This window comes from Elephas maximus, chromosome X (assembly GCF_024166365.1).
Source record: "Elephas maximus indicus isolate mEleMax1 chromosome X, mEleMax1 primary haplotype, whole genome shotgun sequence".
Classification (NCBI taxonomy): domain Eukaryota; kingdom Metazoa; phylum Chordata; class Mammalia; order Proboscidea; family Elephantidae; genus Elephas; species Elephas maximus.
This window is the reverse complement of record NC_064846.1, coordinates 15,523,206-15,547,743: the sequence shown is the minus strand read 5'-3', so window position 1 is coordinate 15,547,743 and position 24,538 is coordinate 15,523,206.

The window sequence follows — 24,538 nt, the reverse complement described above, 5'->3', positions numbered from 1 at the left end:
AGGAATCTCAGTGAGCTGAAGGCTTCTTGATGCTACTTTCCAATAAAACATATGGAACTCAACAGCTGTGAGAAATCTGTGTCAGTGACTTGTTAATCTAACCAACCCAGCAGCCTGATGCTTAGTGGCATAAAGAGAGGCGCCAGGAAGATCCCTCAGTTCCAACTCTTCTCTCCTTGTTGCCATTGTACCTTAAAATGCCACCATTAGAGATTTAGCCTTTCAGGTTAAGCATTGCCCCCTCTTGAATCTTTAAAAAAAAATGTACCTACAAAGAGTGATACAGCAAGTTAAGGGTACTAGGAAACTGCAGGAAGAAAAGAGTACTGAGGTTGGCATGGGGGAGGGATCCAGAAAGGGCATCTTTTTAGAGAAAAGAAAGAAATTTGGCAATATGTAGCAAGACTTTAAAAATGAATGTTTCCTTTCTTTGACTCAGTAACTCTATTCTGAAAGTCTATCAAAAGGGACCAAACAAAAAACCAAACCTGCTGCCGTGAAGTCGATTTCGACTTGCAGCGACCCTACAGGGCAGAGTAGAACTGCCCCATAGAGTTTCCAAGGAGCAGCTGGTGGATTCCAACTGCCGAACTTTTGGTAAGCAGCCTCAGCTTTCAACCACTGCGCCACCAGGACTCCATCAAAAAGGGAAGTTGACTAAAATTTATGCGTAGAACTGTTTATCATGTTATTAATTATAGTTAAACGTTAGAAACAACAGTGAAAATGTTAAATCAGTGTATGATACACGCAAATGATTCAACATTATGTGTCCCTTAAAATCACGTTTATAAAAATTGTTAATACCGTGGGAAATGCTTATGAAATAAAGTTAATTGATGAAATAAAAAAACAAAATTATATAGACTGTGATCTCGGTAAAAGTGTATAAAAGGAGATGGGAAGAAAAAAATGCTAAATGTTACTGTGCTTATTGCTGGGTGTTAGAATTGTAGGAGATTAAAATGTACAAAAACATACATGTGAATTGTTAAAAAAAAATCCACAATAATACAGGCTCTAAAGCCAGACTGCCTGGGTTCAAACACTGGCTCTGCCCCTTACTAGCTGTGTTGACCGTGGGTTAGTTCCTTAGCCTCTCTGTCCCTCTATTTCCTCATCTATAAAATAAGGCTAGTAGTAGTATTGACCTCCTAAAGTTGTTATGGGGCTTAAATGAGTTAATATTTATAAAGCATTTGTAACAGTGTCTGTTAGCTTTTATTATAAAATTATTAATATATATACAGTTAATAAATGAAAGGTTTTTTTTTTACATTTATTCTCTACATTCCCACTCTTCAAGAATAATCACTGTTAACAGTTTGATGGGTAGCCTTCTAGATATTTTTTATGCTAACATGTATGCACATGTGCACACACACTTACACACATCAGTGGTTATTTTTAAGTGTCGGAATACACACATGTATATATGCATATGTGTATATATGGACATACATATGTATACATGTTTATACATACATTTAGATACATGTAGATACATGAATACCCACACACACACGTTTGAAACAATTGGAATTATACAATGAATACCAGTAAACAATTTGCTCTGTTCACTCAGCAATGTATCAATATGTCATGAACATCCTTGTATGTCACTAATACAGATGGACTAATTGGTTTTAATGGCAGCATAGTGTTCCACAGTATTACTATACTTAACCATTTCCTTGCCAATGAATTATTCTCAATATCCTCACCGTCACAAACAATGCTGCAATGAGCGTCCTGTGCTTATACATATATTCTTACACACTTATATGAGGGTTTTTGTGGACAGATTCCTGGAAGTGAAATTGTTGAGTCCAAGGATATGTGCATTTACAATTTTGACAGATATTGCCAGTTCAATGTCGAAGAATGCTATTTTCCCCAGAGTTTCATCCACACTGAGTATTATCCATCTTTAAAAAAAGAAATTCTCTATTTGTAAGGCAATATGGTATCTCTTGAGGGTTACAATTTGCATCCCTCTGATCTCTACTGAGGTTGAGCATCTTTTCACGTGTTTAGTGATCATTTGCATTTCCTCTTCTGTGAATTGCTTGCTCACTCACATTGTTTTCTGTGTGATTCTCTTCTTATACAGCTCTGTATTTATAAAGAGAAAGGGAAATGTTTTCTGTTTTTTATGACAAATTGTGGTCCATTCTTGATCAACCACACTAGTAGAGGAAGGCATTTACATGATCCAAAAGAAAAGGAAATCTGAATATATATGTATATACATATATATGGTCCTCCTTTCATTCCCAGATTTTCACAGCTGAATGAAGCTATTTGGTCATTTCAGATTCACCATGGAGTTCTGTGAGTCAACTGTACCTTAATACATCTGTCTAAATCACTCAAGTATAAACTTTTTAAATTTAATTCAATAGTTCGACAGTCAAAAAAAAAAAAGTCACTTTTGAGGTTGATCCAGAAGGAAGTGGAAGGCCTGAGCAATTATTGGCCTGTTAGGCAGAGGCAGACGATTTTTTCTTTTCTTTCAGAATTCTTTTGGAATAACCTCATGATTGGGCCACACCTGTAGCATGAAACAGAATGGCATTTCACTTGATTTTCTTTTGTACTAGTTGATTTTATACCATGTACGTTTTTTTTTTTAAGTGTACATGCATTTGGTAATCTTTGAATCTGAGAGTAGATATTATAGATATTATTTTGGTGATGTTATAGGTCACCCTGGAGCCCTGGTGGTGTAGTGGTTAAGAGCTTGGCTGCTAACCAAAAGGTCAGCAGTTTGAGTCCACCAGTTGCTCCTTGGAACCCCCATGGGGCAGTTCTACTCTGTCCTATAGGGTCGCTATGAGTCGGGATTGACTCGAAGGCAACAGGTTTGTTTTGTTTTATAGGTCACCTTGGTGTCCCTGGGTGGTGCAAATAGTTAATGAGCTCAGCTACTAACCAAAAGATTTGAGGTTCAAGTCCACCCAGAGGCACCTTGGAAGAAAGGCCTGGAAATCTACTTCTGAAAAATCAGCCACTGAAAACCCTATGGATACTGTGCTCCCTTAAATAATTAACTCTATGAGACCAAACAACCAACATTTACCCTAAAACAAAAATGAGAAGCAGGGAAGCTAGATTAAAGGAAACAGAACAAAAAAGAATGGAAATAATGAGAAAGTTGACACGTTTTGAAAAATGTAACCAATGTCATGGAACAAGTTGTCTAAAAATTGTTAAATGGAAACCTAATTTGCTATGTAGACTTTCACCTAAAACACAATAAAATATTTTTTAAAATCCTATGGAGCACAGTTCTACTTTGACACACATAGGGGCACCATGAGTTGGAACAGACTCCATGGCATCTGGTTCTGGTTGTAAGTCACCTTATAACCAGAGAGCAGTTAAAAAGTTCTTAAAGTTGTGCTGAGAATTTCCCCAGGCTTTTTGTTGTTGTTGGGAGTTTTTTTTAATTACCTCTTCAATCTCTTCTTTTGTTATAGGTTTATTTAGTCATTCTACCACTATGTTATTTTTACCACTGTGTTATTTTAGGTAGGTAGTATGTTTCTAGAAATTTGTCCATTTCCTCTAGGTGTTCAATTTTCTAGGAGAACATTTTTTCGTAGTATTCTGTTATGATTCTTTTAACTTCAGTTGGGTCTGTTGTGATATCGCCCATCTCATTTCTTATTCAGGTCATTTGTTTCCTGTCCTGTTTTTCTTTTGTCAGTTTGGCCAATGGTTTATTGATTTTGTTAAGTCTTGTTAACTCTTTTGATTGTTTTTCTGCACTATTTGATTCAGCTCTAATTTTCATTATTTACTTTCTTTTGGTGCACAAGGGCTTCTTTTGCTGCTCTCTTTCTACTTGTTCGAGTGGTAGGGTTAATGTTTGGATTTTGACCCTTCTTTTCGGATGTGTGCATTTATTGCTATAAATTGACCTCTCAGCACTGCTTTAGCTGTGTCCCAAAGGTTCTGATAGGAAGTGCTTTCATTCTCATTGGATCCTGTGAATCTCTTTATTCGGTCCTTAATTTCTTCTATAACCCAGTAGTTTTTGAGCAAGGTGTTGTTCAGTTTCCAAGTGTTTGATTTTTTTCCCTTGCTTTTTCTATTACTGATTTCTACTTTTATGGCTTTATGGCCAGAGAAGATGCTTTGCAATATTTCGATGTTTTGGATTCTGTTAAGGCTTGCTTTATGTGGTCTATTCTGGAGAATGTTCCATGTGCACTGGAAAAGAAAGTACCCTTGGCTGCTGTTGGATGGAGTGTTCTGTATATATTTTTGAGGTCAATGATTGTGGCATTTAGCTCTTCCGTGTCTTTATTGAGTGTCTTTCTGGATGTTCTATCCTTCACCGAAAGTGGTGTGTTGAAGTCTCCTACTATTATTGTGGAGCTGTCTTTCTCACTTTTCAGTGCTGTTAGAGTTTGTTTTATGTGCCTTGAAGCCCTTTTGTTGGGTGTGTAAATATTTAATATGGTTCTATTCTCCTGGTATATTGTTCCTTTAATCGTTATACAGTGTCCTTCCTTGTCCTTTGTGGTGGATTTAACTTTAAAATCTATTTTGTCTGAAAGTAATATTGCTACTCCTGTTCTTTTTTGATTGTTGTTTGCTTGATATATTTTTTCCCATCCTTTGAGTTTTAGTTTGTTTGTGTCTTTAAGTCTAAGGTGTGTCTCTTGTAGACAGCATATAGATGGATAGTGTTTTTTTTTTTATCCATTCTGCCACTGTCTGTCTCTTTATTGGTGCATTTAGTCCATTTACATTCAGCATAATTTTGGATAGGTGTGAGTTTAGTGCTGTCATTTTTGTCTTTTTTTGTGTGTTGTTGACAGTTTCTTTTCTCCATTTAATTTTTTGTGCTAAGTAGTTTTTCTTTATATACTGTCTTTTCCTCCTTTTCATTGTTGTTGATTTTGTTTTTGCTGAGTCTTTATGGTTTTTCTTGTATTTTATCTTGATGTGTAGGATTGTTAGTCTCCTTTGTGGTTACCTTAATATTTACCCCTACTTTTCTAAGTTTAAACAAATCTTTTATCTCTCTATATTGCCTTGACTTCTTCTCCATATGAAAGATCTATGACTACATTTCATTTTTTAGTCCCTCTTTATTGATTTAATGCTGTCATCTTTTACATAACTACATCGCGGTTTCCCTGATTTGAGTGTTTTTTTTTTTTTTTATCTCGACTTATTTTTGTGTTTCCCTATCTGGGTTGATATCTCGTTGCTCCATCCTGTGTTCTAGTCTTTGGTTTTTATCTGTTATTGATTTTCTAACTAGAGAACTCCTCTTTGTATTTCTTGTAGTTTTGGTTTGGTTTTCAAAAATTCCCTAGACTTCTGTTTATCTGGAAATGTCCTAATTTTGCCTTCCTATTTGAGAGACAATTTTGCTGGATATATGATTCTTGGCTGGCAATTTTTTTTTCCTTCAATACTTTATACATGTCATCCCATTGCCTTCTTACCTGCGTGCTTTCTGCTGAGTGGTCCTAGCTTATTCTTATTGACTGTTCTTTGTAGGTAACTTTTGGTTTACCCATAGCCACTCTTAAAATTCTCTCTTTATCTTTCTTTTTCTTAAGCTTGATTATAATATGTCTTGGTGGCTTTCTTTTGGGATCTATTTTATGTGGGGTTCGACAAGCATCTTGGATAGATATCTTCTCATCTTTCATGATATCAGCGATGTTTTCTGCCAACAAATCTTCAACAATTCTCCCTGTATTTTCTGTTTTACATCCCTCTTCTGTTACTCCAATCACTCATCGGTTATTTCTCTTGATAGAGTCCCACATGATTCTTAGGGTTTCTTCATTGTTTTGAAATCCTTTTATCTGATTTTTCTTCGAATATATTGGTGCCAAGTATTTTATCTTCAATCTCTCTAATTCTGCCTTCTGCTTCTCTCACTTTCTATTGAATTGTCTAATTCTGTAATTTTATTGTTAATCTTCTGAATTTCTGATTGTTGTCTCTTTATGGGTTCTTGCTACCTATTAAATTTGTCATTATGCTCCCAAATAACCTTCTAAATTTCCTCCACTGCTTTATCTGTGTGTTCCTTAGCTTGTTCTGTGTTTTGCCTGATCTTCCTGATCTCTTGAAGAGTTCTGTATATTAACCTTTTGTATTCCACCTCTGGTAATTCCAGAAATCTCTCTTCGTACAGAAGATTCCTTGATTCTTTGTTTTGGGAGCTTGTTAAAGCCATCATGGTCTGCTTCTTTATGTGATTTGATATAGACTGTTGTCTCCGAGCCATCTATAAGTTATTATATTAATTTATTTTATGTTTGGTTACTGTATCCTAGCTTCTTGCTTTGTTTTGTTTTGATGTGGCCAAATAGGCTGCTTGAATGAGCTAGCTTGATTATTTGTACCTTTAAAGCTCTAATGCCCTGTCACCAGATGGCTAGAGCTGTTACCAGGTATATGAGTCTAGCAGTCCATTCATTTTTCTTGTATGGATTCAGCTCAGGTGTCCAGGTAGTCAGTCACCAGGTGCATGGTGCAGGTTCTCACCTACAGTCTTAGAATAGCAGGGGTGATTTGTGTAGGCACAGGTATTTGGTTGCAGCTGGGGATCACGCTCTAAGCAAGGCAGGGGCCTGACAACCATCCCCTGGGTGTCTGTGAGGGAAGTGCATCCCTGTTCCCTACAGCACACAGGTAGGTGGGCTCTGCAGCCAGGCCATGGGCACCCAATGCTTTTGGTTGTAAGGACTGTGAGGCACCACTTATCCTTGGACCCCTGTCACAGGTGACTAAGTGGTATGAGTGGAGCCACCAGTCCTCAGCCCCCTGATGTGGGTAAGTGAGGACCCTGCTTAATAGGCAGAGTGGTGTCAAACATCAAAAACCCACTTCTCCACCGTACAGCTGAAACAGTTGAAGTCAGATCTCAGGCACATAAACTATTGCACAATGCCAACGAGGGTGTAAGCTCCTGAAATGGGCCCACACAGGTCCATGCAAAGGTGAAAGGCATTCAAAGTCCATGGACCATTTGTGCCTGGACAGGAGCTGCTTCTGCCCTGAGTTGCCAGCTTAGGGGAGCCAGCAGATTTTATTTTCCCCATTTGTTAATTTGCTCCTTCTCCAAGGCTGGGAGAATGGCTCAGGGAGCACAGCAGGATCTGACACAGGCCCAGGGAAATCAACAGCCACTAAAGTTGGCTCGGGGGCTAGGGCAGAGGGAGGAGGGAACAGGTAAATGGGAGAGAGTTCTTTCACAAGAGGTGCTATGCTATTTGATCCACACAGTAAATTAGAGGCAAGCACTTATCTTTTGCTGAGAGCACAGTTTTTCGCTGATTCTGGAGGCGTGAGTAGACTCTGCAGCTAGCTCTCTCCCTGAGGAAACTGCATCCTGAACACTACTGCCAGCCCCACCGTGGTCATGCCAGTGGATCATGCCGTAGGGATGCTGGTTCCCTCCGAGTCAGGCCCAGTAACTCCTCGCTGACTCTGAACCATCTCTCCCTCCACCTGATGCTCAGTCCAATTTCTTAACTTTGCCTTTGATGTTCAGGGCTCCTAGCTTGTCATATATATAATTGATTCACTTTTTTTTTTTTTTTTTTTGGTCTTTGTTGTAAGAGGGATCACTGGAAGGGTCTGACTACTCCGCCATCTTGGCTGTGCCTCTTCTTGAGAGGTTTTGAGCAAAGGAGTTGTGTGATCTGACTTATGACTTATCAGGATCACTCTGGCTGTTGTGTGAAATAGACTCTATGGGGACAAGAATGCAAGTAAATGGGACCATTTAGGAGGGTATTCCAGTAATCCAGTTAAGAGATATTACTGGTTTGGACTGAAGTGCCAGTGATAGATCTGACGGGACAGGGTTAGATTCTGGATACATGTTGAAGATAGAGCCAGTAGGATTTCTGATGCGTTAAGTGTGAGATTCACCACCCATCTGTCAGTTTGTCATACTGTGGTGGCTTGCATGTTGTTATGATGCTGGAAACTATACCACTGGTACTTCAAATACAAGAAGGGTCACACATCGTATACAGGTTTCAGTGGAGCTTCCAGACTAAGACAGACCAGGAAGAAAAGAAAGGCCTGGTGATCTATTCTGAAAATTAGCCAATGAAAACCCTGTAAATCACAAGAGATCATTATCTGATATAGTGCTGGAAGATGAGCCCGTAGGTTGGAAGACACTCAAAATACACAGTGGTTGCAACAATGGACTTGAGCATACCAATGATCTTGAAGATGGCACAGAACCAGGCAGTGTTTTGTTCTATTGTACATGTGGGTCAGTATAAGTTGAAGCTGACTTGATGGCAATTAACAACAGATGTGAGATGCTAGAAAACAGAGAAAAGTCAAGGATAACTCCAAGATATTTGGCCTAAGCAACCAGATGAATGATGATTCCATTTATTGAGATGAGAACTATTGTGGGAGCATCATGTCTGGAAGGGTGGGGATCAAATTTGAGTTTTGGACATATTGAGTTTAAGATATCTATTAGATATTCAAGTGGAGATGTTAGGTTGGAGGTAGACACATGAACGTTGAATTCAGGAGAGAAGTCTTGGCTAGAGATGTAAATTTAAGAGTTCTCAGCATATAGATATTTTTTAAAGCCATGGGAGTGGAGAAACAAGTAGACAGGGCTACTAGTTAGGCTTTTTGTACCATTACCATCCCCCCTCCCTTTCCCCTGCCTCCCTCACATCTGCTTTCACAGTGCCTGAACCACAGGGTAACTCATCACTTGGACATATCTCATGTACATTTTCAATATGTTCTCCTTGGAGACCTCTGGCCTAGAATAGAGTATCTCTCTACTCTCTTGACCTTCATATACAAAAGCAAAAGGAATGTGATAGGCATGGAGAACAGGCGTTGAATACAAGCAGTCACTTCCGTGGGATGAATTCTGGGGCTCTGAGAAAATCTATTACTCCCACCTTGGAATAGCTCCCCTAGGTGCTGGCAGGATCCCCCCATCATTCCTTTAGTTCAAGTAGAAGTGAAAAACCTTTTTGTTGTTGTCGAGAACTTAGGACCTTCAGAGGGAAAACTTTGCAGGCCACATCACACACACAAAGGCCACCTTATAGAAAATAAACTTCCACTAATCTGCTTTTTAAATTGAGGGCACTTCGATAAATAACCACAGAATGTATTACAATTTTATTTCACTCCCCTATAGCTAGCTTTAGAGGGGAGAGAAGGGTAAGAGGGAACAGGGTAGAGGAAGTGCCCTCCCAACACACACACGCAAAGTAGAAGAAAAGGAAGGGGTCACATTGGATCCCTATTACATACCAAGTACTGCACTAGTCTTGCAGATGCTTTAGCTCAGTAATTGACCCTCACAACTCTATGAGGTAAGAATCATTGACCTCAGTTTACCGATGAGGAAACTGAGGCTCAAAACGTTTTCATGACTTGCCCGAATTCTCATATCTAGTTAGTGACAGAGCCTGAGGTCCGCCTACACTCCAAAGCCCACGTGCTTCCTGGGCCTGCCTGAACTAGGTAGAGGCCAGTAACTACCAGTACTAATCAGAGGCCACATCCTGGGACTCTGGGCTTCACAGTATTTATTACCTGTTTGAAATGCTGATAAACCCTTGTTCCCAGCTTGTCAAGTGCTTTCATCCTTAAACCTTGAAAGGTTTTTTGTCCCCCACCCCCAAATGGGGCAACAATCATTTCCCACCAAGTTGCAAATTTTTCTGCCCTCAGGCAAACAAGCAGAATCACCCCAGGTTTAGATAAGCCCAGCCAAAGGCCCTTTCTGGTCCCCATCCCCCCCCCATGGTAAAGATCTAGATTCCCATTAAAATGCATATATCCCTGGAAGGAGTAACCGAAGCACTGTCAGGCCTCCTCAGTCCTGAGGTATATGAGGTTTCTGACCTTTTCCAAGGTCAGGTATGGATGGGGGTGGAGTCATATTTACACCACCAGAACCTTGGGAAACAGATTGGCCCCAGCCAGGATGAACCCAGGAGACCATGCTCCTTCACTTGTACACATCCCCCACCAGTTGGGTCTCAACCACTTTAAAAGGAGGAGATGATTTCAGTTCAGCAACAAGGGACCAGTGCCACAGCTTAGAGTTTGTGTGACTATTTGGCAAGTGGTTGGGCAACAGGGAGTTGGAGCAGGATGCATGTCACGATGGGTAAAGCAGAACTGTGCATTCCAGGGTTTGTTGGGCTCCAAGGGTTTCCTGCTACCTTCCTCACATGGGGCCAATTAAATGCATTAAAGTAAAACATGAACTTCCAAGAAAATCCAGTAGTCCCATGTAGATGTTGTTGTTAGCTGCACTGACTGGGCTGCAACTCATGGTGACCTTATACAACAGAATGAAGTGTTGCCTGGTCCAGCATCGAGTCCATTATTGTGGCTATTGTGTCAATCCACCTGATGTGAGGGTTTTCCTCGGCCCTCTCCTTTGCAAAACATGATGCCCTTTTCTAGTGACTGGTTTTTCTTGACCATGTGCCAAAGTAGAGTTGAAGTGTCACCACCCTCACTTCTAAGGAACATTTTGGTTGTATTCCTTCTAAGACTGATTTGTTTGTTCTTTTGGCAGTCCATGGTATATTCAATATTCTTCCCTAACACCACAGTTCAAATGCATCAGTTCTCCTCCTGTCTTCCTTTTTCATTATCCAACTTCCATATGCATAGGAGTTGATTGAAAAGACCACGGTTTGGGTCAGATGCACCAGTCATCAAAGTACCATCTTTGCTTTTAAAACTTTAAAGAGGTCTTTTGCAGCAGATTTGTCCAATGTAATATGTCGTTTGATTTCTTTACTGCTGCTCCCAAGGACAATGATTATTGATACAAGTAGAATGAAATGATTGACAACTTCAGTTTCTTCTCCATTTATCATGATGTTGCTATAGAATATTCTGAAGTCTTGATAGCTTTCTTTTCTTCCCAAGTTGTTAAAGTAAAACAGTGTGTCATATTTATCCCTCTGTTGGCCAAGAAAAATCTCCTGATGTTGGAAGTTGAAATTCATTTGCCCCTCCTCGTACTCCCATAGCCCTTTACTTGCACTTCTATTTGAGTGTTTCCCAGCATCTTCCTTATTAGCGTTATTTATGTGCACGTCTGTCTCCTGTTCCAGATCATGAGCTCTTGGAGGGCAGAAACTGCGGTTTATTCATCTCTATCCCCCATGGACTTTGCACAGGGCCCCACACATCATAAGCACTCAATAACCGCTTGTTAAATTAAATTATTACTCTCCGCCACTGTTGTTGTGATTTGCATTTATTCATTCAGTCCATTTGCCCTTTAGGAATCTCCTGCCAAGATTCAAAAGTAAAGACCACAAGTACAAAATGACATGTTTTTTTTAACAGTTGGTGGTTTGGGGTTGTTCTATTTTAAATGGACCCACGTGAAAAGAAACTTTTTCTTAGATCTTGCCAACCAGACAGAAAAGGTTATCAGCAGATTAAGAGGAGTATTCTCGAACAGCATCAAGTGTCTTTCAATGCTCCCTACAAATGGGTGGAGAGCTTTGTGTGGCTGTGAAAACTGGCTCGAAGGCTTCTTGGATTCATTCTGACATATGTCATATTTTCAAGAGAGGTGTTGAAAGCAGAGTCAAACAAACAGCCGCACGGTGCACTGGAATTGGCATTACATGAAAGCATTAGTGAGCACCTCGGTGAACAAGGTTACCCCCAGGTCTTCCCCAGGAGCTACTTGAAAAGTTGAGAAGTAAACAGAAGTTCTCATCACATAGTCACATTCCCTCCATTCCACACCATGTAGCTGGCCTCATGGACACTTTGAACCAACTATGTTCTAGTTGTCAGGCTGTATTTATCTTCAACCATTGATGATATCAGTTATAGACTGACACATTTAGGAAACTCCATGGCATATAAAGTCCAGATTTCCCTGGCTGTGCTGAGAGAATTGGACGTGGAGAGAGGAGATCTACAGCTGCTGTGCCAAAGGCAAGGATGCAGTCAGGCAGGCAAGGAGTGAATATTTACTATGCACCCACTATGTGCCCGGTCTTGTATTTGTCAGTTGCCATCGAGTTGACTCAGACTCATGGCAACTGTACTTCATAGGGCTTTCAATGGCTGATTTTTCAGGCGTAGGTCTCCAGGCCTTTCTTGTGAGGCACCTCTGGGTGGACTCAAATCGCTAACCTTGCAGCCAAGTGCGTTAACCCTTTGCACCACCCAATGACTTCTGGTCTTGGGCTAGTGGTAACCAAAACAGACATAGTACCAGCCCTTGTGGAGCTTATAGCTCTGGGGGGCCGAGATGGAGGTGGAGAAGGGGCAGGGGAGAGACTGGTAAAAGTTCTGATGGAGATGCATGGAGCGGTAAAAGAGCATGTAAGAGGAAAGTTCAACCCAGTCCAAAGGGTCAGGGAAAGCTCAGAGCGAATATGTTTTAAACAGAGCTCTGAAGGATGCATAAGAATTAATCAGGTGAAATACAAGTGCACATGTTGGAGGGCGTAATGGTTAGGGAAACAGGACAGTATCTTCAACAGCACTGCAGTAGACGAAATCATGACACGTGTAAAATCCAAAAGAAAGCCAATATGCTTGTAGCATGGGGGTAGAGTGGAATGGCAGGAGTTGCAGGAGATGAGTATGAAGAAGCAAGCAATACCCAGATGGTGTGACACCTCATATCTAGTACTTTTTTATTTGGGGAAATGGGGGAGAAAGAAGTAAGAAATGCGCTTTCAAATATTATTCAGCAATAAAAAAGGAACAGACTACTGAGACATGCTCCAACATGGATGCACCTCAAAAATATTATACTAGATGAAAGAAACAAGTTACAAAAGACCAGATACTGTATGATTCAGTTTATGTGAAATGTTCAGAAAAGACAAACCTACAGAATTAGAGGTTGCAGTGCACTGGGGGAAGGAATGGGCAGTGCCAGCAAATGGGCCTAAGAGGTCTTTTGGGGGTGATGGAAATGTTCTACAGTTGAATTGTTGTGATGGTGGTACAACTCCATAAACTTATTGAAATGTACACTTACAAATCAATTAATTGAAATTAAAAGAAATGAGCTTTCTGCTCTCCCATAAGGAACATGAGTCACCATAAATAGGGAGAAGACGCCTTTCTCCCGTGCAGCATAAACCACCCCAATGGCTGTGCAGGTCTCTGACCTTACTCCTAATCTCTGTGAACAGAGGAGGCTGGGAGGAGAGCTATTGCTATCCTTGGTGCATTTAGCTCCATGTGGGGAGTGGGCACAGACAGACCATATCTGCAAAGCACACAGTGGGAGTGGCTACTTACCCAAGGGACAGCTGTTATCCATGACCAGCCATTGGAAAAGAGTTATTAGAGCCCAGTGAACACCTCTGCTTTCCAGAAGGCACACTTCATGTTGGTTCCTGGCCAGAGAGCCAAAGGAGCCTGGGCCATGATAAGAATTAGAAGCTAACTGTCCATCCAGATGTTAGGGGACCAGTGCCATCATTTATGAGCCTCCATGGTCCCCTGGCCTCTTCAGTGGGCAGCCTCCATCTGTTAGGCCTCAGCAGCTGTCATGGTAATAGTCACCTAATTGGGGAATTGAGAGTGAAATCAGGGGATACTCTGTGGATCATTCACTGGAATAGTGACTTTCACATGCCCTGATGAGAAACAACTGATTTCCTGCCCTTCCCAAGGGAACAGTTTGTAATAGTCTAAAGAAATCAAGCAGCAAAATGAAGTGGCTTTCTGACCCTACAGCCGTTAGGAGAAGTACTGTGAAAGGCCACCAAGTTGTTATATTTGTATAATTAAATCCAACACTTTAATCAATTTGATGAGGGCAGTGCTCTCTGTTGCCTTGAGATCTGTAAACCAATTCTATCTTCTCCAGCTGTGCTGACTCTGGAATTGACATTCATGAGCAAGACCAAAGAGGCTTGCCCAGGTCTTGCTTTCTCAACAACAAATTTTTCCATGGAAATCCTAAAATAAGGATGGAGTTGAAGGAAGTGATAGAAAGGCCAAACCAAAACCCGTTGCTGTCCAGTCGACTCTGACTCATAGAGACCATATAGGACAAAGTAGAACTGCCCCGTAGGGTTTCCATGGAGGAGCTAGTAGATTCAAACTGCCTTCCTTTTTGTTGGCAGCTGTAGCTCTTAACCACAGCACCACCAGGGCTCCAATAGAAAGGCAAGGGGGAATAAACTCAGATGAGTGAGTTTCTGAAATATAGGTACTCTCTGTAGTCAATCCATTAGTTTAGGGAGAGACTTCCTATGTGCCTTTTGGTGAAATCCATGTTGACTTGTAAACAGACCCTCTGCTCCTCTTTAGTTCTCTTTGTTGAGAGTTGGCAATGAAGGCCACAAAAAAGGGGTATAGTTGGACAAGACCACCATCTGTTGCTAGTGGAAGGTCACACAAAGAGTTTCTCTATTCTGTCACTGAGGCACGCTCTGTAGAACTTTGATTTGACTGACTTCTAGGCTCTGCTCTCCCCTGCCCCTCCCCAACAGCCTCCACTCTGTTAAGAGTAGAATGGTACCTTTTGTGTTTACTGGCTCCTCCTCCTTCTTGTCTTCCTTCAGACCCTCAGGAAGATGCCAGAGGAAGAGAGAGACCTCATCGCTACTTGCACAGATTACTGAAAATTAGTAGCCAGAACTTGGCAGAAGATAAATCACTTCTTGGTAGGGTGACCTTGCTTAACTTACTCCACTTCTCTACATTTTCTTCATTTGTAAAATTAGGATAATAGAACCAAATTCATAGGTTTGTTGTGAGACTAATAGTAGTTTGAAATCTGTAAAGTACTTAAAACACTGCCTATCACAGTAATTGTTATGCATTCTCCATTCAAGCAGCCACAGGATAAAGGACCTGATATCTTTTTTTTTTTTTTTTATCTATAGGGTCGCTATGAGTTGGAATCGACTCGATGGCACTGGGTTTGGTTTTTGGTTTGGATGTATAGGCGGTGTTGTGGGGCATATGGTATGTTACGTGGCATTTATATGAGTTCATGAAAGGCAATATGGTGGACTCAGTCTGACTTGGAGTCAGAAATCTGGGTTAAAATCTCCTTTCTGGTCCCCTTTCCTCATCTGCACTGTGGGAATGATGGTTCTCTACACGGTTCTACTGAGAATGAAGTGAAATAACGCCCATGAGAGGCACACAAAACTACTGGAGGCCTATCTGTAGCCTCATACAAACAGATGAATAAACAAGACTCATTTCTCCCTTCCTTATTACACATAAGTCCTGAACATCAATCAGCCTTCAATTTAATTCCAAAGTGACTCTAACATTCTAGGTATTTGGAAGATTGCTGAACAAATATTCATTGTTAAGTTCATTATTAAAATGTCATAATTCAGAAATCTCAAAAGGTCTTACATTGAGTCCCCAACAATAAATTGTAAATTATGAAAAGTACGGCCAATTCTGCCACTTGGTAGCTGTGTGGCCTTGGGCAAGTCACTTCACCTCTCTGTGCCTTGATTTCCTTATCTGTAAGATGGAAATGATTCTACACTTTACCTTATAGGATGGCTGGGAGGATTAAATGAAATGAAGTAGGGAATTTGTTTTGCCCATTATCTTCCACTAAAAAAACCCCACCCACTGCCGTAGTAGGTGCTTAATAAATGACAGCTAGCTTTGATATTCAGAGAAGAAAATCAGAATAAAGCATTAAGTGTTTGTCTTTTCCAGTGATTTAGTTGTCGTTATCTAACGTTGTTGTTGTTAGGTGCTGTGGAGTCGACTCTGACTCACAGCAACCCTATGTACAACAGAACAAAATGTTGCCCCATCCTGCACTATCTTAGTTATCTAGTGCTGCTGTAAGAGAAATATCACAAGTGGGTGTCTTTAACAAGCACAAGTTTATTCTCTCACAGTTTAGGAGGCTAGAAGTCTGAATTCAGGGCACCAGCTCCAGGAGAAGGCTTTCTTTCTGTGTCGGCTCTGGGGGAAGGTCCTTGTCATCATTCTTCCCCTGGTCTAGTAGCTTCTCAGCGCAGGGGCCCTGGGTCCAAAGCATGTGCTCTGCTCCTGGTTCTTCTTGCTTGATGGTAAATGAGGTCCCTTTGCTCTCTGCTCACTTCTGTCTTTTATATCTCAAAAAATATTCACTCATGATGCAACCTAATCCTGTAGATTGTGTCCTGCCTCATTAACATAACTGCCTCTAATCCTGCCCCATTAATGTCATAGTGGTTAGGACTTACAACACAAAGAATAATTACACAGATCACAAAATGGAGGACAACCACAGAATATTGGGAATCATGGCCTAGCCATGTTGACACACTTTTTTGGGAGACACAATTCAATCCATAACATGTGCCATCTTCACAGCAGTTGTGATGTTTGAGCCCATTTTTACAACCCCTGTATCAACCTATCTCATTAAGGATCTTCCATTTTTTTGCTGACCCTCTACTTTACCAAGCATGATGTCCTTCTCCAGGGCCTGGTCCCTCCTGACAACACATTCAAATTAAGCAAGATGAAGTCTAGCTGTCTTTGTTTCAAAGGAGCATTCTGGCTGTACTTCTTCCAAAACCAATTTGTTCGTTCTTCTGGCAGTCATGTTATATTCAGTATTCTTTGCCAACACCATAATTCAATGCATCAGTTCTTCTTTGGTCTTCCTTACTCATTGTCCCCGCCACTCATCTGTCAGTGTGTTGTACCATTGCGGCTGCATGCTGCCGTAATGCTGGAAGCTATGCCACCGGTATTTCAAATATGAGTGTCATGGATTGAATTGTGTCCCCCCAAAAATGTGTGTATTAACTTGGTTAGGCCATGATTCCCAGTATTCTGTGGTTGTCCTCCATTTTGTGATTGTAATTTTACGTTGAGAGGGTTAAGGTGGGATTGTAACACCACTCTTACTCAGGTCACCTCCCTGATCCAGTGTAAAGGGAGTTTTCCTGGGGTGTAGCCTACACCACCTTTTATCTCTTAAGAGGAGGGAAGCAAGAGGAGAGTTGGGGACCTCATACCACCAAGAAATAAGTGCCAGGAGCAGAGCGTGTCCTTTAGACCTGGGGTCCCTGTGATGAGAAGCTCCTAGGCTGGGAAAAGATTGGTGAAAAGGCCGACAGAGAGAGAAAGCCTTCCCCTGAAGCTGACAACCTGAATTTGGACTTTTAACCTACTTTACTGTGAGAAAATAAACTTCTCTTTGTTAAAGCCATCCACTTGTGGTGTTTCTGTTATAGCAGCACTAGATGACTAAGACAACCAGCAAGGTCAACCATGATGGACATGTTTCAGTGGAGCTTCCAGACTAAGACAGGCTGAGAAGAAGTATCTGGCGATCTTCTTCTAAAAAGAATTGGCCATGAAAACCTTATGAATAGCGTCAGAACATTGCCTGATACAGTGCTGGAATATGAGCCCCTCGGGTTGGAAGGCACTCAAAATACAAATGGGGAAGAGCTGCCTCCTCAAAGTAGAGTCGACCTTAATGACGTGGGTGGAGTCAAGCTTTTGGGACCATCATTTGCTGATGTGGCAGAACTCAAAATGAGAAGAAACAGCTGCAAATATCCGTTAATAATTGGAACATGGAATGTATGAAGTATGAATCTAGGGAAATTGGAATTTGTCAAAAATGAAAAGGAACGCTTGAAGATGGATATCCTAGGCATTAGTGAGCTGAAATGGACTGGTATTGATCATTTTGAATTGGACAATCATATGGTCTACCGTGCTGGGAATGACAAATTGAAGAGCAGCGCTGTCACATTCACTGTCAAAAAGAACATTTTAAGATCAATCAAGTACAATGCTGTTAATGATAGGATAATATCCATATACTTACAAGGAAGACCAGTTAATATGAGTTATCCAAATTTATGCACCAACCACTAATGCCAAAGATGAAGAAATTGAAGATTTTTACCAACTTCTGCAATCTGAAATTGATCAAACATGCAGCCAGGATGTGTTAATAATTACTGGCAGGGCCAGATTAAGGGATGTGAGGGCCTTAAACACTGGTAATCTGTGGTGTCCCTCCACTGTTTACTCACACATCGGAATGGGATATGTGAGTTTTATATAGATGCATGTATATATATGTGTGTGTTTGTGTGTGTGCCTTAGCTATTCATGATGTAACTTCTTTTGAAATGCAACTACAATATTAGTGATTGAACACAAAAGTGATGTATGCCATTTTGGCAGAATGATATGAACTGGATTATAAAATTTTTAGTGGATGCAGGGTACTAAGATTTTATTTTACACCACATTTTCTACAAAAGGAATATTACGTGTATTATACAACAAATAAATGAGTCAGTGAACTTAGTTGTTTCAACAATCAATGTAAAATTCTGTTGATCTCCCACAACGAAAAATTATCTTTCACCAATTTGACTTTAAACAGCTCATACTTCAATTTTGATGCTTGTTTTGTAATAAACGCATATTGGGTGAATGTAGCAAGAGTTAGACTCGATAGCCCACCCCCATCTCTTTTTTTATTACAAAGAAATTGTATACTCCCAAGAGACCCACTGAGATAAGGATTTTCAATTACATGGGAGGGGACTGTAGGAGGCAGATGTTGAAAAAGGTGTTAAAGTGGTAGGGGCCCTATACCTTAAACAACTTTGCTTGTGGGCACCCTTGTGACCCTATGTAAACTTTATTTCCAGCCGACACATTCTCATGCCCTGGAGCTGGTATCAGTTTCTTTTACTGCCTTGCCAGTTCTCTTCCACTGAGGCACTGACTCTTCCTTGTGTCCTGTCTGCTTGGCATCTATGGGTTTTTGCTTTGATCAACTGGTGCCCCTGTTTTAGTGATGGCCTAAGCACAGGCTTAGCTTGCTTATTGGATACTCTGTCCCTGATTACTGGTAATTGGAATGTGAAAGTTGGAAACAAATAAGAAGGATCACTAGTTGGGAAATATGGCCTTGGTGATAGAAACAATGCTGAGACCACATGATAGAATTTTGCAAAACTGACGACCTATTCATTGGAAATGTCTTTTTCCAACAACATAAATGGTGACTATAAATGTGGACCTCACTTGATGGAATACACAGGAATGAAATCTACTACATCTGTGGAAAGAGACGATGGAAAAGCTCAGTCTTTTCTGTCAGAACAAGGTCAGGGCTGACTGTGGAGCAGATCATCAATTGCTCATATGCAAGTTCAAGCTGAGACTGAAGAAAATTAGCACAAGTCCACGAGAGCCAAAGTATGACCTTGAGCATATCCCACCTGCATTTACAAACCATCTCAAGAACAGATTTGATGCATTGAAGACTAATGACCAAAGACCAGAGGAGTTGTGAGATGGCATCAAGGGCATCATTCATGAAGACAGCAAAAGGTTATTAAAAAAAACAGGAAAGAAAGAAAACACCAAAATAAATGTAAAAAGAGACTCTGAAACTTACTCTTGAATGTAGAGTAGCTATAGCAAAAGGAAGAAATGAAGAAGTAAAATAGATGAATGGAAGATTTCAAAAGGCAGCTTGAGAAGACAACGTAAAATATTAAAATAAAATGTGCAAAGACCTGGAGTGAGAAAACCAAAAGGGAAGAACACATTCAACATTTCTGAAGCTGAAAGAACTGAAGAAAGAGGTCAACACTCGAGTTGCAATACTGAAGGATTTTATGGGCAAAGTATTGAACAATATAAAAAAAAATGTTTTATAGGAAGCATCAAAAGAAGATGGAAGGCATACGCAGTCACTGTACCAAAAAGAATTGGTCAACGTTCAACTATTTCGGGGGTAGCATATGATCAAGAATCGATGGTATTGAAGAAAGAAATCCAAGTTGCACTGAAGGCACTGACAAAAAAATAAGGCTCCAGGAATTGACAGAATACCACTTGAGATGTTTCAACAAATGAATCCACCATGTGTCAGTTTTTTGTACTATGGTGACTTGTGTGTTGCTGTGATACTGGAAGCTTTGCCACTGCTATTTCAAATACCAGCAGGGTCATCCTTGGTTGACAGGTTTCAGCGGAGCTTCCATACTAAGCAGACTAGAAAGAAGGACCTTGCGGTCTACTTCTGAAAAATTGACCATGGTGTTTTCAATTGCCTCATTAATGCATGTGAAACCTGGACAATGAATAAGGAAGAAAAAAAGAAGAATTGATGCCTTTGAATTATGGTGTTGGAGAAGAATATTGAATATACCATGGACTGCCAAAAGAACAAACAAATCTGTCTTGGGAGAAGTACAGCCAGAATGCTCCTTAGAAGCAAGGATGGCGAGACTTTGTCTCACATACTTTGGACATGTTATCAGGAGGCACCAGTCCCCGGAGAAGGACATCATGCTTGGTAAAGTACAGGGTCAGTGAAAAAGTAAAAGATCCTCAATGAGATGGAATGGCACAGTGGCTGCAACAATGGGCTCAAGCATAACAATGATTGTGAGGATGGCGCAGGACTGGGCAGCGTTTCCTTCTGTTGTACACGGGGTTGCTATGAGTCAGAACCAACTTGAAGACCCCTAACAACAACGACAAAAGGATGCAAGGCTAGAACCACTCACTTTTCTATGCCAAGAAATTTGGAAGACAGTTTCCTAGCCAACCAACTGGAAGAGATCCATATTTGTGCCTATTCCAAAGAAAGGTGAACCAACAGAATATGGAAATTATCAAACGATATCATTAATATCACACACAAGTAAAATTTTGCTGAGGATAATTCAAAAAGGGTTGTAGCGGTATATCAACAGGGGACTGCCAGAAATGAAAGCCGAATTCAGAAGAGGATGTGGAAAGAGGGATATCATTGCTGACGTCAGATGGATCTTGGCCGAAAGCAGAGAATACCAGAAAGATGTTTCCCTGTGTTTTATTAACTATACGAAGGCATTCAATTGTGTGGATTGTAATAAATTATGGATAACATTGGGAAGAATGGGAATTCCAGAACACTTAATTGTGCTCATGAGGAACCTGTACATAGACCAAGAGGAAGACATTCGAACAGAACAAAGGGATACTGTGTGGTTTAAAATCAGGAAAGATGCACATCAGGGTTGTATCATTTCACCACACTTATTAAATCTGTATGCTGAGCAAATAATCAGAGAAGCTAGATTGTACGAAGAAGAACGGGGCATTAGGATTGGAGGCAGACTCATTAACAACTTGCGATATGCAGATGACACAACCTTGCTTGCTGAAGTGAAGAGGACTTGAAGCACTTACTGATGAGGATCAAAGAATACAACCTTCAGAATGGATTACAGCTCAACATAAAAAAAACAAAAATCCTCAGAGCTGTGCCAATAAGCAACATCATGATAAACAGAGAAAATATTGAAATTATAAAGGATTTCATTGTACTCGGATCCACAATCAACACCCACAGAAAGAGAAGTCAAGAAATCAAATTACATATTGCACTGGGCAAATCTGCTGCAAAAGACCTCTTTAAGGTGTTAAAAAAAAATGCCATTTTGACAACTAAGGAGTGCCTGACCCAAGCCATGGTATTTTCAGTCACCTCATATGCATGAGAAACCTGGACTAAGAATAAAGAAGATAAAAGAATTGATCCTTTGAATTATGGTGTTGGCAAAGAATATTGAATATACCACGGACTGCCAGAAGAATGAATGAATCTGTCTTGGAAGAAGTACAGCCAAAATGCTCATTAAAGCAAGGATGGTGAGACTTTGTCTCAGATACTTTTTTTTTCTCAATTTATTGTGCTTTATATGAAGGCTTACAGAGCAAATTAGTTTCTCATTAAACAATTACTGTTTTTCGACACTGGTTATCAACCGCATGACGTGTCAACACTCCCCCCTTCTCGACCTTGGGTTCCTCATTACCAGCTTTCCTATCTCCTCCTGCCTTCTTGTCCTTGCCCCTGGGTTGGTGTGCCCATTTAGTCTTGTTTTGTTTTATGGGCCTGTCTAATCTTTGGCTTCCTTTTGCTTTAGCTGCTCAAAGTTCAAGAGCAAGTTTCAGAGTCTCTTCTGACATCCATTTTGGTCTTTTCTTTCTTTCCTGTCTTTTTAATGACCTTTTGCTTCCTTCATGTATGATGTCCTTGATGTCATTCCACAACTCATCTGGCCTTTGGTCATTTGTGTTCAACACATCAAATCTATTCTTGAGATGGTCTCTAAATTCAGGTGGGATAAACTCAAGGTAGTACTTTGGCTCTCGCGGACTTGTTCTAATTTTCTTTAGTTTCAACTTGAACTTGCATATGAGCAATTGATGGTCTGTTCTGCAGCTGGCACCTGGCCTTGTTCTGACTAATGATATTGAGCTTTTCCATCGTCTCTTTCCACAGAGGTTGTCAATTTGATTGCTGTGTTTTCCATCCAGTGAGGTCCATGCATATAGTCACTGCTTATGTTGTTGAAAAATGTATTTGCAATGACGAAGTCATTGGTCTTGCAAAATTCTATCATTCAATCTCCGACATCGTTTCCATCACTGGGGCCATATTTTTTTTTAATAATTTTTATTGAGCTTTAAGTGAACATTTACATATCAAGTCAGTCTGTCACATATAAGCTTATATACACCTTACTCCATACTCCCACTTACTCTCCCCCTAATGAGTCAGCCCTTCCAGTCTCTCCTTTCGTGACAATTTTGCCAGTTTCTAACCCTCTCTACTCTATCTCCCCTCCAGACAGGAGATGCCAACACAGTCTCAAGTGTCCACTTGATACAAGTAGCTCACTCTTCATCGCCATCTCTCTTCTACCCATTGTCCAGTCGCTTCCATGTCTGATGAGTTGTCTTCGGGAATGGTTCCTGTCCTGGGCCAACAGAAGGTCTGGGGATCATGACCGCTGGGATTCCTCTAGTCTCAGTCAGACCATTAAGCCTGGTCTTTTTATGAGAATTTGGGGCCTGCATCCCACTGATCTCCTGCTCCCTCAGGGGTTCTCTGTTGTGCTCCCTGTCAGGGCAGTCATCAGTTGTGGCTGGGCACCATCTAGTTCTTCTGGTCTCAGGATGATGTAAGTCTCTGGTTCATGTGGCCCTTTCTGTCTCTTGGGCTCATAGTTGTCATGTGACCTTGGTGTTCTTCATTCTCCTTTGACCCAGGTGGGTTGAGACTAATTGATGCATCTTAGATGGCTGCTTGTTAGCATTTAAGACCCCAGATGCCACACTTCAAAGTGGGATGCAGAATGTTTTCATAATAGTATTATTTTGCCAATTGACTTAGAATTTGGGGCTATATTTTTCAACTACCGATCCTTCTTCTTTGTTTCCATCTTTTACATTCCAATCACCAGTAATGATCAATGCATCCTGATTCCATGTGCGATCAATTTCAGACTGCAGAAGCTGGCAAAAATCTTCAATTTCTTTGTTTTGGCCTTAACGATTGGTACGTAAATTTGAATAATAGCCATATTAACTGGTCTTCCTTGTAGGCATATGGATATATCCTATCACTGACACCAATGTACTTCAGGATAGTTCTTGAAATGCTTTTTTTTGGTGATGAGTGTACCACCATTCCTCTTCAAGTTGTCATTCCCGGCATAGTAGACCCTATGATTGTCTGATTCAAAATGGCCAATGCCAGTCCATTTCAGCTCCCTAATGCCCAGGATATCGATGTTTACGTGTTCCATTTCATATGGCTCTTGAATGCCGAGCAGCTAAAACAAAAGGAAGAAATGATAAAGTAAAAGAATTGAACAGAAGATTTCAAAGGGTGGCTCCAGAAGACAAAGTATTGTAATGACACATGCAAAGAGCTGGAGTTAGAAAACAAGAAGGGAAGAACACACTCAGCTTTTCTCAATCTGAAAGAACTGAAGAAAGAATTCAAGCCTCAAGTTGCAATAGTGAAAGATTCTATGGAGAAAATATTAAACGACACAGGAAGCATCAAAAGAAGATGGCAGGAATACCCAGAATAATTATACCAAAAAGAATTAGTCGATGTTCCACCATTTCAAGAGGTAGCATATGATCAGCAACTGATGGTACTGAAGGAAGAAGTCCAAGCTGCACTAAAGATTGGCAAAAAACAAGGCTCCAGGAATTGATGGAATACCTATTGAGATGTTTCAATAAATGGATGCAGTGCTGGAAGTGCTCACTTGTCTATGCCAAGAAATTTGGAAGACAGCTTCCTGGCCAACTGACTGGAAGAGATCCATATTTATGCCTATTTCCAAGAAAGGTGATCCAACCAAACGTGGAAATTTTTGAACAATATCATTAATATCACACACAAGCAAAATTTTGCTGAAGATCATTCAAAAGCGGCTGCAGCAGTATACCCACAGGGAATGGTCAGAAACTCAAGCTGGCTTCAGAAGAGGATGTAGAACCATGGATATCATTGCTGATGTCAGATGGATCCTGGCTGAAAGCAGAGAATACCAGAAAAATGTTTACCTGTGTTTTATTGATTATGCAAAGGCATTCGACTGTGTGGATTATAACAAATTTGAATAACATTGTGAAGAATGGGAATTCCAGAACACTTAATTGTGCTCATGAGGAACCTTTACATAGATCAAGAGGCAGTTGTTCAGACAGAACAAAG